The following is a 15,075-nucleotide window of genomic DNA, read 5'->3' as shown; positions in this document are numbered from 1 at the left end:
TATGCCTTCCAGATTGAACTCTTGATAAGATTTAAGTAACAGGATAGAATGAGACTATTGATGCTCATGGTTTGTACACTATAATTCTTAAAGTAGCTCTAGGTTGTATTCATTTTAGAGTAGCTGCTAAGGTCATTTCTGATAATAGCTAAAGACAAAAAAAAAAAAAAAAAAAGAAAGAAACGAAAAGAAAACTCTGCCATACTAGTAGTCCTACTTAGTCATTGAGTTTTTAGGACCAAATACAGCCTCAGTTATGCTAATGCAAAGTTGATCGATTTTGGATTCTTGGGATGGATTTTGAATTTGGAAAGAAAATGGTCCAAACATCACATTCTGGGGTTTAGTAGAAAAGGCAAGCATACTCATTAATAAATCCAGTTTTCTCTCTCCATTCCATTTTGTTGAATCCATGGAAAAAAGTTGTATGTTTTAAGAGACCTGAGTGATGATCCAATACAATTTTCTGCAAGAATGAATCAGGATTTTCATGACAAAATATTAGAGAAGAGAACGTTTTTCTTCTTAATTTCTACCTGCTGTGGCCTGAAGTTGGTAGAGTTTTTAAAAAAAAATTTTTTTATCACATTTACCAACTGCTTATGTTAATTTTCATGTACTTGTACCCTGAACAAATTTACGCTCTTGGTGTTGTGTGTGCTGCAAGTTTCACTGCTGTCAAAACATGTTTTTAAAAATAACCCATGGGTTTTAACCAGTACAGTCAAGACAAATTAGGTTTTTTAAGAAGTAAAATCCACCTTAATATTTAGATCAGCAAGATGCTGTTATGACTGACTTTTGGCTTTATGTGGTAAGATAGGACCGAGGCATACTAGAGGCATACTAATGCTTTAAAATTTTTTCTTTCAATCAATTAATTTTTTAAACTAGGGGTTAAAACAAGGAAAAGATAATAACTCCCAGGGGTGGACTCCATGTCTTCATTTACTCCATTATACCTTCTGCATCTTGAAGCCTGGTTTCTTTGAAAAGAAACATTTTGCAGAGAAAGCCCTCTGCTTGGAACTCCTCTCCCTCACTCCTTACCTGGCTACTATTTCTACCTGAGGCTATAGCTTAAATGTCTCTTCTGCAAGGAAACTTATTCTGACCAATAAGACTAGTAGTTCTTATAAGCCCCCTTGTACTTCATTTGCAGTCTTCATTACATCAGTTTCAATCACCTTGCTAATATTTGTCTTTTACTCCCGTCTGTAAACTCTATGAGGCAGGGCTGTGTCTGTTTTCAACGGTCTCCCTAGATCAGTGTTTGGCCCATAGTAGATGCTTAGTAAGTTTTTGTTGACTGATTGGTCAGAGGCTGCAAAAGTCACTTAAGGGCTAATTTTAACAATATGTTCATGTCTCTCTCTGTGTGTGTATATATACTAAGCTAATAGCAATGAGCTCCTCTTTCTTTTTTGGGGGGGGGGTGGGTACCACTGCATCAAATTACTGAAGTAGAAATAGAAAAAACAGTTGACATTCTGTTTTAAAGTGACTATGGATTTGACCCACTTCTACTCTAGTAATGTCATCATGATTGTACCTCATTGCTGTGGGTTCTTGGAGACTGACAGGCAGAACAAGTTGCTTCAGCTCACGGTCCTCATCTGTCATACAGAACAGCTTGCAGAATCTTATTATGTGAATGAAATATGGAGAGAGAGATATTTTTCTTCCTGGGCTATCAGGGTAATTGAAAGTAACCGTATCAGGGCACAGGGGGAGAATGCAGGAAAATAGACTGCTTTTGTGAAGGGCAACTCATCGGCTCTCAGAACTTCAGGTATCTAGCCTCCCAGGGAGGGCAAAGTGTTTCCTTTTATCAAAAGGCCTGAGATTCAACATTCTTTCAGTAAGGAAAATGCCTTGGTTCATGTTACCATCCCTCAGCTGCCTGATGAGATGCCACCACCATGGTGCCTTTGGAGGTGTATCCCACCAGATGCAGGGCACGAGCTTGGTGTGTTCTTTAGCCAGGGAAGAAAACCGTTTTAGTATTCCAGATCAATAAAGTGTAGTAGGAAATTGGAAATGTGCTATGAAAAGTCATTAACCAGAGAAATTCTACTGTTCCTGAGTTTTGGATCAGAAGAAATAATAACACTTGACTGCTTTTCTAGTTTATATTTTACAAGCTTGGCCCTGGTGCAACGGAATATCAGATAATACTGTATCAGTGACACTTTGCCTTCTAAATCGTTGGTCCTGTACATATAAATTGAGCTTTATAGAATAGTTTTAGTTCACAGGAAGCTTTTTACGTAACACTGGTCGAAAGCACTAATGTGGTGACGCAAAGCAGGGTACAGTTCAGCAGTCATTCAAGTCATGACTTTGTTATATTTTGAGATAGCTTTAAAATCACTTAGTCGAACAAAACTCTAAAGTACTGTAACTGCCAGGTTGCTTTATCTAATTTATGAAACGGAGGCAAAGGAAATCAACAATAACCCTCCATTTACCATTATTAGATTAGCTATTACTGAAACTGCAGAAAGTATATAAACCTTTACTTTGTGTTCACTTGAATTTGGTTATTAAGCTTTGATGGAACTTTCATTTAACCAAATGCCTTTGTTTACAACAATAAGCATGTTAAATCTTTTGTGTTCTGAATTTGATATGAGCATTTTAGTACATGCCTCCTGCAAAGGCATGTTAAAGTTACAGATTCTATTCATTTGTGTTCTGTCAAACATTATCAATTCAATCTAGTTAGGGTCTTGTTTTTCTTCCTGACTTTAAGAAATGTATCTTTTTGCTATAAGGCTTCTACTTTTTCAAGAATATAACCAGGCGTTAACAAACATGAAACTACTTCTCAGAGCAGCTCCATAAAAATTGATTTTTCAAAATTAAATAAGCATCTGGTGGGCTGAAAATGCTTTATACCTGATATTTAAAAGATATTTTGACTATTGCCAAAATAAATCAATTTCTTCATGCTGTCTCCCTTGCAGATGCCGTCATATGCCACTGGGTTATGTAGAGCACAGGCTCTGGAGGGAGGCAGGCTTGGCATTGCACCTCACCTCTACCACTTACCTGCCTGTGACCTTGGATTTCACCTCTTAGGGAAATCAGTTAACTCTAATTGCCCTCTCCTCAGTGTGTAATTGGGTTCATAATAGTACTTATCTCATAGTGTTTGTTATACGTGAGGGGTTGCATGTAAATAACTCAAAAACCTGATTGTTAGTATAACTTGTGTTTGTGTGTCTGTGTGTGTGTCCATACTCTACGTACATGTTATCGACTTGACTGAAAATTTACTGATTTTAAACCTGGTTATAATAATGGAAATGCTGTTATCCTTTCAGGACTTAATGTTCTAGTATCATGACCATATCTAGAAGTGACATGGAGCATAGTTATCATTTTGGATCTATTCAGAGCCATTGCTTGAAAACAAGTCACTGGGAAGGTGGCTATTTCAATTGCTAAGATTGGAACCAAATCCATATTCCAAAGAAGTCTTTACTTGAAAAGTAGAACTTTATTTCAGTTCTTTTAAATTGATGTAAAAGCTGAGATAAAGAGCGTTTTAAATATGTGAAATAGAAATACATGGCCTTTCCAATAAGAAGGGCTCCTGTTGACAATTTGCTGTTGGTTTTTCACTGACTTTATCTGTTTCTCACATCTTTTAAGCTTCTAACTGCCTTGTTCTCTCTACATTTTCCATCTTCATCTCTGTCCTTTATATCCACATTTTTGGGGTAGTGTAGATGGGTTTGGAGAAATCCACACTGTGTCACCCAGCATCCTTTAGACCAGTGATCCATACAGGAGTGATAGGAGTTCAGGCTAGGAGATCTGGTCTTTGATATTGGTTTTCAGCAAATTTACACAGTTCTTATGGGGATGGAATTTTTCTCCTCATGTGTACCATCTTCTGTCTGCTTGAATAATGAGTCATAGAAAAATGAAAACTTCTTTAACTATGAAAGTTTCAGCAAGAAAAAAATGTTAGGCCTTTGGTGTTAGTATAATGCAAAATAAGATGGCATTTAAAAAGTCTCTTCTTCAGCATCATATTGACAGTGCCCCTCACTTGATTCAGGGATTGGGGACTTACTGAGATACACCATCTGGCAGAATACGGAAGGCTAGTCTTGTGCCAACTGAAAAAGCTGCATCAGTTCCAACTCTTGTGTACTTTGCACATTATTGGATGTCTTGCAAAACGTTTATCACTTTTTAATTAGGAAGGACTAAGGGATTTTAGTACCCCAAAGAAAATGTCAGCAGCCCAAAGATAGAAAAATTATCCAGTGGATCATAAGGGGCAGTAGGTGTTTCACTTTGAGCTTGCACAGAAGCAAGGACAGTTTCATACTAGGATCTTTGTTGGGGGGCATGTATCCTTGGTCTGTCTGAGCGGAACTGGGGTCCTGGTCTTTCTATTATTCTGACAGTTTCCCCAGCTTGTTTCTGTTGCAGCATGGCCAGGCCTTGAAAGCACATGCCAAGAGATCAACTCTGTTCTGCTTCTTGGCCTATCATGTAAACTGTGGCCTGTCATGTTCATTAAAATGAAAATTTGTCGAATGGAATTTGCCTGACTGGCGGAATAGTTTAAATGTCAGATGTTGTTAGGCCTGGATATAAATATTATGTTTCTATTGTTAATTAATTGCAGCGCCTCAGTACCAGTGATCCAAAATCCAATTTAGTCTGCAATAGGCCTGTGGATAAGGGCCAGAGACAATGAATGCAGAGGGAAAAAATGTATTCAGAGTTAACATTGTATCTGTCAATGTCCTCTTAGAAAAATAGCAAATTTTGGTGTGTCACTACAGTTTAAGAAGGGCAAAACAAGACAGAATTAAGACTCATTGTCTTTTGAAACCTCTCAAATGTTACTTACTGTTGCATCTATTCCACTGCTAGCCCTGAGTCTGTCCCAGCATCAGAATTCCCAAAAGATGCCGCTCTGTCCCCTTTCGGTGACTCCCCCCCACCCACTGTTTCCATCTCTTGAGTCTGTTGTTATGTTCCCCGCTCATTTCAGACCTGTAGAACTGAGGTGTCTAGCCCCTTAATCCTGCTCAATTCTCTTTGCAGTGTTCATTTTCCTCTCTTCCACTTTCCATCAACCCTTCCTTTCTCTTTCTTTTTGTCCTTTGTTTTGGTCCCCAGGCTCAAGAGCCTGTTTGTCAAGTCTGCCACTGTTTGTTAAGATCATTTTGCTTCCAAATTGAGCTGGTAGCTGAATATCACTCGGAATATGGCTGCTAGAATTCTCTGCATTACAAAGAGGAGCAGAAATCTTGCTGCTGGGGCTCAGACCTCAAAACTGACTGTTGTTGCAAAGCCGTGAGCCAGCAGGCGTTTGTGGCTGCCATTCTCAACCAATATTTTGTTGAGTACTTGCTGTGGGCATGGCATCTGACCCAGCCACCTCTCTGGGTTCCAAAGGCAAGTGGGTGTGCCAGGCGGAGGAGGACTAATTAAGACTTTGGAAGGCAGGACTAATGTGGTCCAATGGTCAGGGACCCTCATTTAATTCCTGGCATCCTGGTCCCTGCCAATCTCGTTCTGCCCCTGTGATTATCCCAGCTGAGAAGCAGGGAAGGGAAGGTGAACTTTGGTTTGCTCTGAGTTTCCCTGTCCAGCAGAGTCTATCAGATTAAAAATGAGAGGGAAGGAGGCCAGAGAATCTTCCAGATGGAGAGTTTAGAGGAGGGCACAACCAGACTCCCTCTCGGCAGTGACATCACTGGGCCATTCAAGCACTGGGCCAGGAGCCTGCTGCCTGACCCTGTAGTGGAGTGGAGTGGGGGCTGGCAGAACAGTCACCCTTGGCTTAGGGTGGAAGCAGATTCAAACCAGGCACATGCAGGCCACATGGTAGAGGTAGAGCATTTACCCTGAGGACTGGCAGTCTGTTTGGAGGTGGGGCCCTTCATTCTGGACTCCTCTTAAGGGCGAGTTCCCCAAGTTACGTAGACAACTGCAGAAACCAAATAGGGAATTGGTGTTCTCCAACCTCTCTGTTTCTTCCTTTAGAATGAATCAGCTGTGTAAGAAAGGTGACCTTCGATAGGCTGGAGGCAGCAGTAACCGCAGTAGCCCTACATCCTTGGATGGACGCACATGTGGACAGCAGTTCCAGGCAGCAGGGGTTTGGTGAGGACACAATGCACTGACACTCACTTGCCACACCTTGTGGTAGCACAATTTTTAAACTAGATTCCGTGTTCATTGAAAAGTATCCATATGGATACTCCAGGAACAGGGTTTTGCTCAAACAAGAACTGTTTTTTAGACTAAGGCGATCTGAGGTCTATGAAATTCTGGAATGATAACGAATGAGGCTAAACACTGAATATCTGGCTTAACCTTACTTAAAAATTGATTATTTTAATGTTACATCCATACAACCTCAGTTTCTCTCTGAGATGAACCTCTTTGTCTCAAATTCAGGTTATTAGAGTTTGGGGAGGGTTTATGCTATTGGGAGCAGACTGTTTGACTTGAAATGTCATCTCATTCTAAGAAAACATACTAGGGCCACGTTAGGGCATCCCTGTGCAAATGTCACGTTGTCAGAGTGTCTCTTCCTAGGATTAGACTAGCCACGGTACTTCCAGCCCTGTCTTACGGTCAGACAAAGCCACTGACTTCCCCCACAGCCAGGGTGCCAACCTGGCCAGGGTCATGCTCCCCGAGATTTCATGGAATTTGATTTGTCTCTAACTCTCTGCATGTTAAGATGTTAATTATTGGTTGACTGGTATTCTGCTCCTCAGATGTCACCTAATGATTTTCCAGGGCTCATGCTACTTGGCAAATTTATTTTTCCAATGCCTGGCAAATATTACAGCATTGAACAGGTGTGGTGAGGATGAGTTGTGTTATATTTGTGTGTGTGTGTGTGTGTTTGTGTGTGTCTCAGGCCACAGAAGTGTAGACATCTGTAGAGAGATATCTTTTTATCTTAAAAAAGCCTAGAGTACAAATTAAGAAAATGAGAAAGAAAGAACAAAAATAAAAGTTAATCTCAAGTAAAGAATTTTCAGTGTTTTCAATAATAACACAAACATAATATCCCTTTAAGCAAATTTCCTTGGGTGTATGTTGACACTGTCTTAGAGGATGTAGATTCAACAAGGAGCAAGAAAGGTGTGGTCTGAATCACCACACCTATAAGAGGTTCTTTTATAGACGTTCGATGCTTTTGTTTGAAATAAAAATGAGGTGCTGGCCAAAAAAAAAAAAAATGTGGTCTGTATCTTTCTTGAACTTAGGGTCTGTTGAAAAGAGTTTCATTTACATTTTGACAATATTGATCAGTTATCCATGTGAATAACAAACCTAAGGAATATTCCGATCTCCCCCCTCAACTCTAAATACATCAGTTTCACAAATTCTGAAAATTACCCTTTAAGAAATACAGGCATATAAACTGAAATAAAATTTCTGGGAATACATCTGAGAAGTCTCAGGTTTGGGGGATCTTTTCTGTTGTTTGTTGTGAGGGTTTAAATCAGTCTGCAGATTCTCAAATAATTTCATGTGTTTAAAATATTCATTTATCATCACGTAGTTTAACCAAGGCTATGTTTTCCAGCTGCCTGGTTTTCACCGATATGTAGAAAAAGGTTTTAAGAATCTTCTCGTAGTTGAAAATTGGCTATCATTTGAAAGAATGTTGCAATAATTCATCTGGAGCAACAGCTCACTGAGCATAGCATAAGAACAGAAATGAGGGCTGAATTTATTCACTGTCTTCATTCTTGTGTCTTGTCTTAATTCCTGAGTGAACAGACTTCTTTCCTAGGTATATACATAATTGTTAAAGACTTAAAGGTCAATAACCAATCGCTTAATGTGGCAGTCAAGTCAGGTGAGGGCTGCAGAATGCAGCAGTGGATGCAAATCTCTCAGTTCCAGGCAATGTTGCCTTAAGGAAGGTGCAGTTGGATGGTTCCCAAAGATAGGTTTTAATTGGGGGAAGATAAATCACAGTCAAAGGAGGTTTTTATATTTGAGAAAGATGTTTAAATTCAGGCCAGTATTTACCTGGAGGCTGGATAATGGAGTGAGGGGCTTGGTGTTGATAAAGGTTTTCTGGGCAGCTATGCTCTGGAAAACCACTCAGATAAATCAGTGTGTCATTGGCCTGTACTGCTCTGCCTCCGTGATTATGTCTTTTGGGAGCAGCTGAAGCCTAAACCTCTTTGGGTTCATTTAAATCTAATCTGTGTCTTGCAGAAGGTCATATGAAGGTTAGAGAGTCCACCTGCTCTACAACAAAATGGGGATGAGTTAGGCATGAGGGAAACTGGGAAAAGGTAAAATGCATTGTAGCTGCAGGTGAAAATGTTTTAATGGCCAGTAGAAGTTTAGGTCTTTGGATTTTGGGGTCAAGGTAAACATGGGAAAGAGAGGACTAGTTTGAGTGGCTATTCTTGACTTTTGTCCAGAGATAAGTACTTTGGGCACTAGAGCGAGAGTTTTCTGATCCTGACCTGCTCCTACTTCAGATATCTAGCATACATAAACGGACAAATGTTTGGGTGCCAGAGGTATACACAAAGACTGTGGAATCCACTTGTGCAGCTGACTCTTGAACACAGAGGGGGTTTGGGGTGCCGAGCAGTTGAATATTTGTGTATAACTTATCATCAGCCTTCCATATGTGTGTCCATATACGAGATTCTGTGGATTCAATAACCACGAACAGTGTAGTACTGTAGTACATAGTTATTGAAAAGAAAATCCATGTATAAGTGGACCAGTGTAGTTCAAACATCCCGTTCAAGGGTCAGCTGTGCTTGTTTATTCAACAAGTATTGACTGAATGACTATTTAGTGCTAGCATAGAGTCTGGGGCTCACAATGCCTGGGCAGGGTGAGTTTGGTTTAAGCAATGAAAGCCATAGGTTTTAAAGAGCTTAGACATTCATTAAGGTCATAAAATATAAACACAGGAGAAGGTAATAATTTAAGACAATAGCATGCATGCCTGTCACAAGGCATTTTATGATTAAGGAGACAACAAAGCTCTGTTTTAAGACCAGTCCCACCACCTGTCCCTTTACCTTTCTGGGAACGAACCTTCAGTATTGGCTACCCTTTCTCACTCTTCTGCTTTCAGCCTCTTAGTTTCAACTGTATCTGCTCATCACCTTGACACGTGCTCAGGTTTTTTCTGTTTACGAACTGTACAAAGAAACCCTCTTTCAGCCCTTTGTCCTCCAGTTGCTACTCTTTCCTCTCCTTCACACCCAAACGTGTCTAATATTGTCCTTACTCACTGTCTTCATTTTAATGATTTCCACTTATTTCTTAACCGACTCCAAACTGAATTCTGTCTCAGTCCACAGAACAGTTCCTCGTTCAGTTCCTCGTTCAGTTCCTCAATGACGTTTACATTGTAAAAGGGGCAGAGCGGGCGCGAGAGCCGTTCGCGCGAGAGCCGTTCGCGCGAGAGCCGTTCGCGCGAGAGCCGTTCGCGCGAGAGCCGTTCGCGCGAGAGCCGTTCGCGCGAGAGCCGTTCGCGCGAGAGCCGTTCGCGCGCCATTGCCCGCCGGCCAGGGAGTGTGGTGAGAGGCGGCTCGCGGCCTTCTCCCCAGGCCTCTCCGGAACCCGGCCTCGGGACCGGCAGGTGACCTGGGGGGCCCAGGGACAGGACTAGGGCTGTGTCTGCAGAGCTCCAGAGCCCTCGCCCAGTGGCGGGGCCCAGGGCTTGAAGTAGCCGCGGACCTTTCCCACGTCCCCACCTCTGTGACCTAATGGCAGCGGTTGCAGTCTTCATGGGTCCCAGACCATGGAGGCCTCAGCAGCTGGAGTATACGGACACTGCCCTGAAGGTAACGGCTTAACCCCAGCCACCATGTGGTGATGAGGGGCACACCCCATGTAGAGGCCACAAGGAGGTGTTTCAGCTGATAGTCCCAGCTAAAGTCTCAGCTAACCCTCAGCAACTGGCAGGCATTTGAGGGGGTGAAGCTTCAGATGATTCCAGGCCCCAACTTTCAAGGCTCGCAGCTGAGGCCTCAGGCACTGTAGCATACAAAAAAGTCGGCTCACTGCACCCTGTCAGGATTCTTGTTCCATAGAAAGCATAAGAGATAATAACTTATTATTATGAAGTCATTAATTGTTAGGTAGTTGGCTTTGTAGCAATACGTAGCCAATGCAAATGCCTATTTTATTATTACTAACTTGTATTTTGCCTAATATTAACTTACTTCCACCAACTTTCTTTTGGTTCCTATTTGCTTGGTATATAGTTTTCTGTACTTGTCCTTTCAAAATCTCTTTCTGTTTTAGATGTATTTCTTATAAACATCACATAGCAAGGTTTAAAAAATTCATTTTGAAAAAATTTTATTTTAACAGATGCATTTAATCCACTTACTCTGATTACTGACATATTTGAACTTCTTTTTAAATATTTTCTTTTGTGTTTTCTGTTCACTGTGTTTTCCTTTGTTTCTTTCTCCATCCCATTCCAGTCTTCTACAGAAAAAGAATTGGTTGAGTTTTCTATTCTCTAGATTGTTCCCTTCACTGGTTTGGATACTTCAATTCTTCTGGTGATTACTCTTATGTGTTTTAAAATCGTGAAATAGAATATACATACAAAATAATTTTTGAAAGTGTGTATCTACAGTTTAAAGAAAATAATAAACTGAACATCCAGATACCTGTCCCCAAGCCAAGAAATAGAGCATTACCATATTCCAGAATCCTGTTAGACCGTTTCCCCATTACAATCTCCTTCCTCACTCTCAAGGTAAATATAGCCTGAATTCTGTATAAATCATTCATTCCCTTGCTTTTCTTCATAGTTTTTGCCACTTACATGTAATATTTCAAATCAAGATAGTATTTATTTTTGCCTTTTTGAATATCTTATATGCGGAATAATATATACAGTCTTTTGTGACTTCTTTTGTTTTACATCATATTTTTGAAAGGCATACATGTTGATGTGTGTAACTGATTCATTGATTTCTCAAAGTTGTGTAATATTCCATTGTAAGAATCTATAAAAATGTGTTTATTCATTGTACTGTTAATACCTGTTTCTGTTTCAGTATTTCTTGCCATTCTAGCATTGATGCTAGAAACATTCTTGTACATGTCCCTTTGAGCATATATGAAAGGATGTCTTTGGTTATTTACATAGAGAAAGAAATGCTAGTTATCTTTAACAAGTTCATCAGTAGCTGTACTGCATATTTTTAACAACTTAATCAGTATCTTTTCCTCCTAAACAATTCATTCCCCCCTCCTTTATTCCATATGATTGTGGCCAACCACTCATTTCATCTTATTTGCAAACCCTAAAAATTGGTTATTATTGCTATTGTAGGTTCTCGACAAGCAGGGTTTAGTAATTATTATCCAATACCCATTATTTATTATTGAATTTACTAGATTTACTGTCATACTTGCTAATTTATTTTTTCACCATTGCTTTTCCTCTTTCCTTCTGGGATCAATTCCTTATTATTCAAGTATATCTTTTAGTATTCCTTTCAGCAAAAGTAAACTACTGTGAGCAGGAAATAATTTTTTTTTCCTGAAAAATGTCCTTATTTCTCTCATTCTTTTTTTTTTTTTTTTTTTTTTTTTGCGGTATGCGGGCCTCTCACTGTTGTGGCCTCCCCCGTTGCGGAGCACAGGCTCCGGACGCGCAGGCTCCGGACGCGCAGGCTCCGGACGCGCAGGCTCAGCGGCCATGGCTCACGGGCCCAGCCGCTCCGCGGCATATGGGATCCTCCCAGACCGGGGCACGAACCCGTATCCCCTGCATCGGCAGGCGGACTCTCAACCACTTGCGCCACCAGGGAGGCCCTATTTCTCTCATTCTTGAATGATAATTGGTTTAGCATGGCTATAGAATTTTCCTTGAACTTTTTTTCACTTGGAACTTAGGACATGTCATTCCACTGCTGTCTTGCTTTTATTTTTGCTTATGACAAGTTGTTTTGCAAGGAGTCTATTTTTTCTCTCTGGTTGACTTTAAGGCTTTCTTTCTATCTCTGGTGTTCTGCTGTTTCCTTCTATTGTATCTACCTGTAGATTTGCTTTTATTTATCTTGTTGAGGTCTCGGTATGCCTTTTCAAGAGGATTCATGTCTTTCATTCTAGAAAATTTGCATTCATTATTTTTTCATATAGGTCCCCTCCCTTGCTTTTGAGCTATATTTTGTTTAGCATTTCTTGGTGTTTGGGATAGAAACGGATACAGCTCAATCTCTATGTTGTCAGACCATAAATCTCTCAGACTTTATAAAATGTAGTATTATACTATTTTATCTAGTCTTCCCCAAATTATGTTTCCCCCAACTCTATTGCAATCCACATAACACAGAGGGAAGGAGAAATTTTGATGGTGTCCCATGGAGGGGCCTTATCTCCTGCATTAATATTCCAAGATTTACATCATAGCCCACAAGTCTGGCCTTGTTCTTTGGTGGTCGTGCATCAGTGGTAATGGGTTCTATAGTGGGATAGGGGGATGTGAAGGGAAATAGCCCAGTAGGAGCTAAAGCAGTTACTTAGGACATTAAAGGGAAAAAAAAAAAAACACAAAAAAACATGGGAAAACCATGAAGTAGTTGACCATTCCCAACTACTATACCTTAAGAGATGTTAGGACCTAGCCATGAATGAAAGAAATAGGCATATTCCATTTATTTTTGACCATGGAGTCAACATATGAGTAATGTTGGACTACTATAGAATCAGCCCCTTGAAACCTTAAGTTATTACTGTTGCTTGGCAACTATAGTTTACCACATCTCCTATCATATTGACTTGTGTGTGGTCAGCACATTGTATGTTTTGGTTGCAGGGAGCTTAACATGCCTAGATTTGATTTGAAATGCCAAGTTTGGCTCCTCTGTTTTATGAATTTCTCACTACCGAGAGAAGGCTACGCTCTACCTAGAGGAAGGAAGATTGTATGTGTAAGCTTGCACACATTTACTCATAGGGGCAAGTGGTGAGGTCTGGATTGGGAGGGACATGCACGCCATATAAATGGAATAGACTCCCCCAAGTAAAACTCCCAGGGAAATGGAAATAGAGTGTGCAAGAAAGATGGCGCTAAAAGATGTAAGAAAATAAAATGCTCGGTCAGATCTAGTGTGCTGCATAATGTTTAATTTGATTTTCATCTCTGCACTTCATAAGCTATTTCATCTCTGCACTCCTCCGTTCTGTTGAGGAGTTCACACCCCAAAAGATTTGACTATAGGTCTGGCCAGGTTTGTGTGAGTCAATTCTGGGTAGATGTGTGTGCCATTTTCAGTTTACGACTTTGTCTTTCACTGACCTCTTGTACAGGAGGTATGAGGCACAAAGTTTTATCAGTGGTTTATTTGGCTAGCATCACATACCATGGCATATGGAAATTCTACTTAGAGACGTGGAGAGAAAACGTTTGCTGTTTTACTCGCAGATAACTCACTGCTTTCGTTTTTATCTCTTTGTAGCTTTGAAGCTCAGCAAAGAAGGGAAATCCATTGAGAACAGTCTGTAAAGGTAAGTGTATTTATTACATGGCCTTGACAAACATTGCCTTTACAACATTGATTTTTCTTTTATTCAGAGATTTAAACACTCGGATTAAAGATATAGCTGACAGGACATCTTCCTTAACCACCTGCTTGTCCTCCCTCATAGGCAAAAGTGCTGAGCAATAGTTAGCAGAGAGCAGGAGGAAATAAAATGATGTGCTGAGGGTAGCCAAATGCAATTGTATGCTTGCTGACTTTTGCTTTCTTCTCAGCAGTTAAGACATTCCAATGGAGCTAAATTTACTAAGATTAATGCTAGATGGAAAAAGAATGCACTCGTACCACTTCTGGTCAATAGTTAAATAAAACCAGCTGGCCAAATAAAGCATTTAAGATAAAATTCAAAGTGGCATTTCAATTGCGTTGGATGAAATTTATCATTAAAGTCAGTTGTGCCATTGTGTGGAATAGCTAGTTTTGTAGAAAGGAGAAAGTTAGCCAGTTTGGTGTAGCTAATTTCATTCCACCCAGTCACTTTGGACGCTAAGTGAGTTAAGGAAATGAACTTCCAAGTTTGAAGCAATGGGGAAAGTACCTACTCCTGTGAAACATTACAATCGAGTTGCTTTTTACATGGAAAAATGTAATTGTTTCCTCTTTCCTAGGTATATTTATAAGCATACCTCTGTACAGCATTGTTCTTTGAGTCATTGTTTAATTTCTGTTCTGCATGAAGTATTTTAATTTAAAGAATTCATTCCGGGGAATTATAGGGCTGCAGTTTCATCAAAAGTCTTTGGTGGCCAGGGTGAAATATGCCATAATTTTACATTTGTTTTCATCATCAATTATGTTTTTGACAATTTTAGGTTTTTTTTTTTCTGTCATTTTTATTACGGGAATCATGACCGTGACCACTTTAGTTAAAGTTGGAAGAGCCATTTTGATTTACTTTATATTTTAAGTTATTCCTAACTTTATGACAAATCTACTTCTGGAGCTGAATTTTTAATGTTTATTTTGAGGGTGAAAAGGAATTTTACAGGGAAATTGGAGAAAACCCCCTTTGAATAATCCAAACATGAGCTATAAAAATATTGTTTTGAGGATTTGCTTTGGGATGATTAAACTCTGGTGCATGAAAGCTGGTTGGCTTGGAATTTTTCTGTAATGGTTGGCCACTAGTGAAGAAAAAAATATCTTAAGAAGTAGAGAATTCTTATATTCAACCATATAACTTACACATCTCTGGACATTGAGCCACATCTTGGAATAAAGCAATACTTGATAGCTTTTAGAAATAAATTCTCATAAACTGTTGGAGTTAGTGATGATGTAGCAGTCTTCAGAACCTTGAGATGTTTAGGTACAGTTATGGTGCTCTCATTCTTCTTGGAAAGTATTTTCACACTGGTACAGTCTATTTCCTCTCCTCTCAATGAAAACCCTTTGTTATTCTGGTAATCTGGAGTCAGACATGGATTTAGTTCTGGTTTGACTTTTATGAGCTATTGGACCATGGACAAGTTATTCACCCCCTCTGTGTTTCAGTTTCCTACTTTGTGAAATGGAAGTAAAA

The 15,075-nt window shown here is 39.8% G+C and overlaps 1 protein-coding gene across 13 annotated transcripts in view; it reads left to right on the top strand.

The window, feature by feature from the left end:
* The window catches only part of FHIT (fragile histidine triad diadenosine triphosphatase), a 1,490,046-nt gene that overhangs the window by 24,241 nt on the left and 1,450,730 nt on the right, over positions 1-15,075 (top strand). For 7 of the 13 annotated variants that reach the window (XM_060109919.1, XM_060109926.1, XM_060109921.1 and 4 more), the window contains 2 exons: positions 6,022-6,141; positions 13,473-13,521. The gene's annotated coding sequence lies outside the window, so the exon portion shown is untranslated. The remainder of the gene's footprint in view (positions 1-6,021; positions 6,142-13,472; positions 13,522-15,075) is intronic. The other 6 variants (XM_060109929.1, XM_060109922.1, XM_060109930.1 and 3 more) reach the window with 1 other exon arrangement.

Source organism: Mesoplodon densirostris, chromosome 10, assembly GCF_025265405.1.
Source record: "Mesoplodon densirostris isolate mMesDen1 chromosome 10, mMesDen1 primary haplotype, whole genome shotgun sequence".
Lineage (NCBI taxonomy): Eukaryota > Metazoa > Chordata > Mammalia > Artiodactyla > Ziphiidae > Mesoplodon > Mesoplodon densirostris.
The sequence above is the reverse complement of the archived record's forward strand: the minus strand, read 5'-3'. Positions and strand labels throughout refer to the sequence as shown.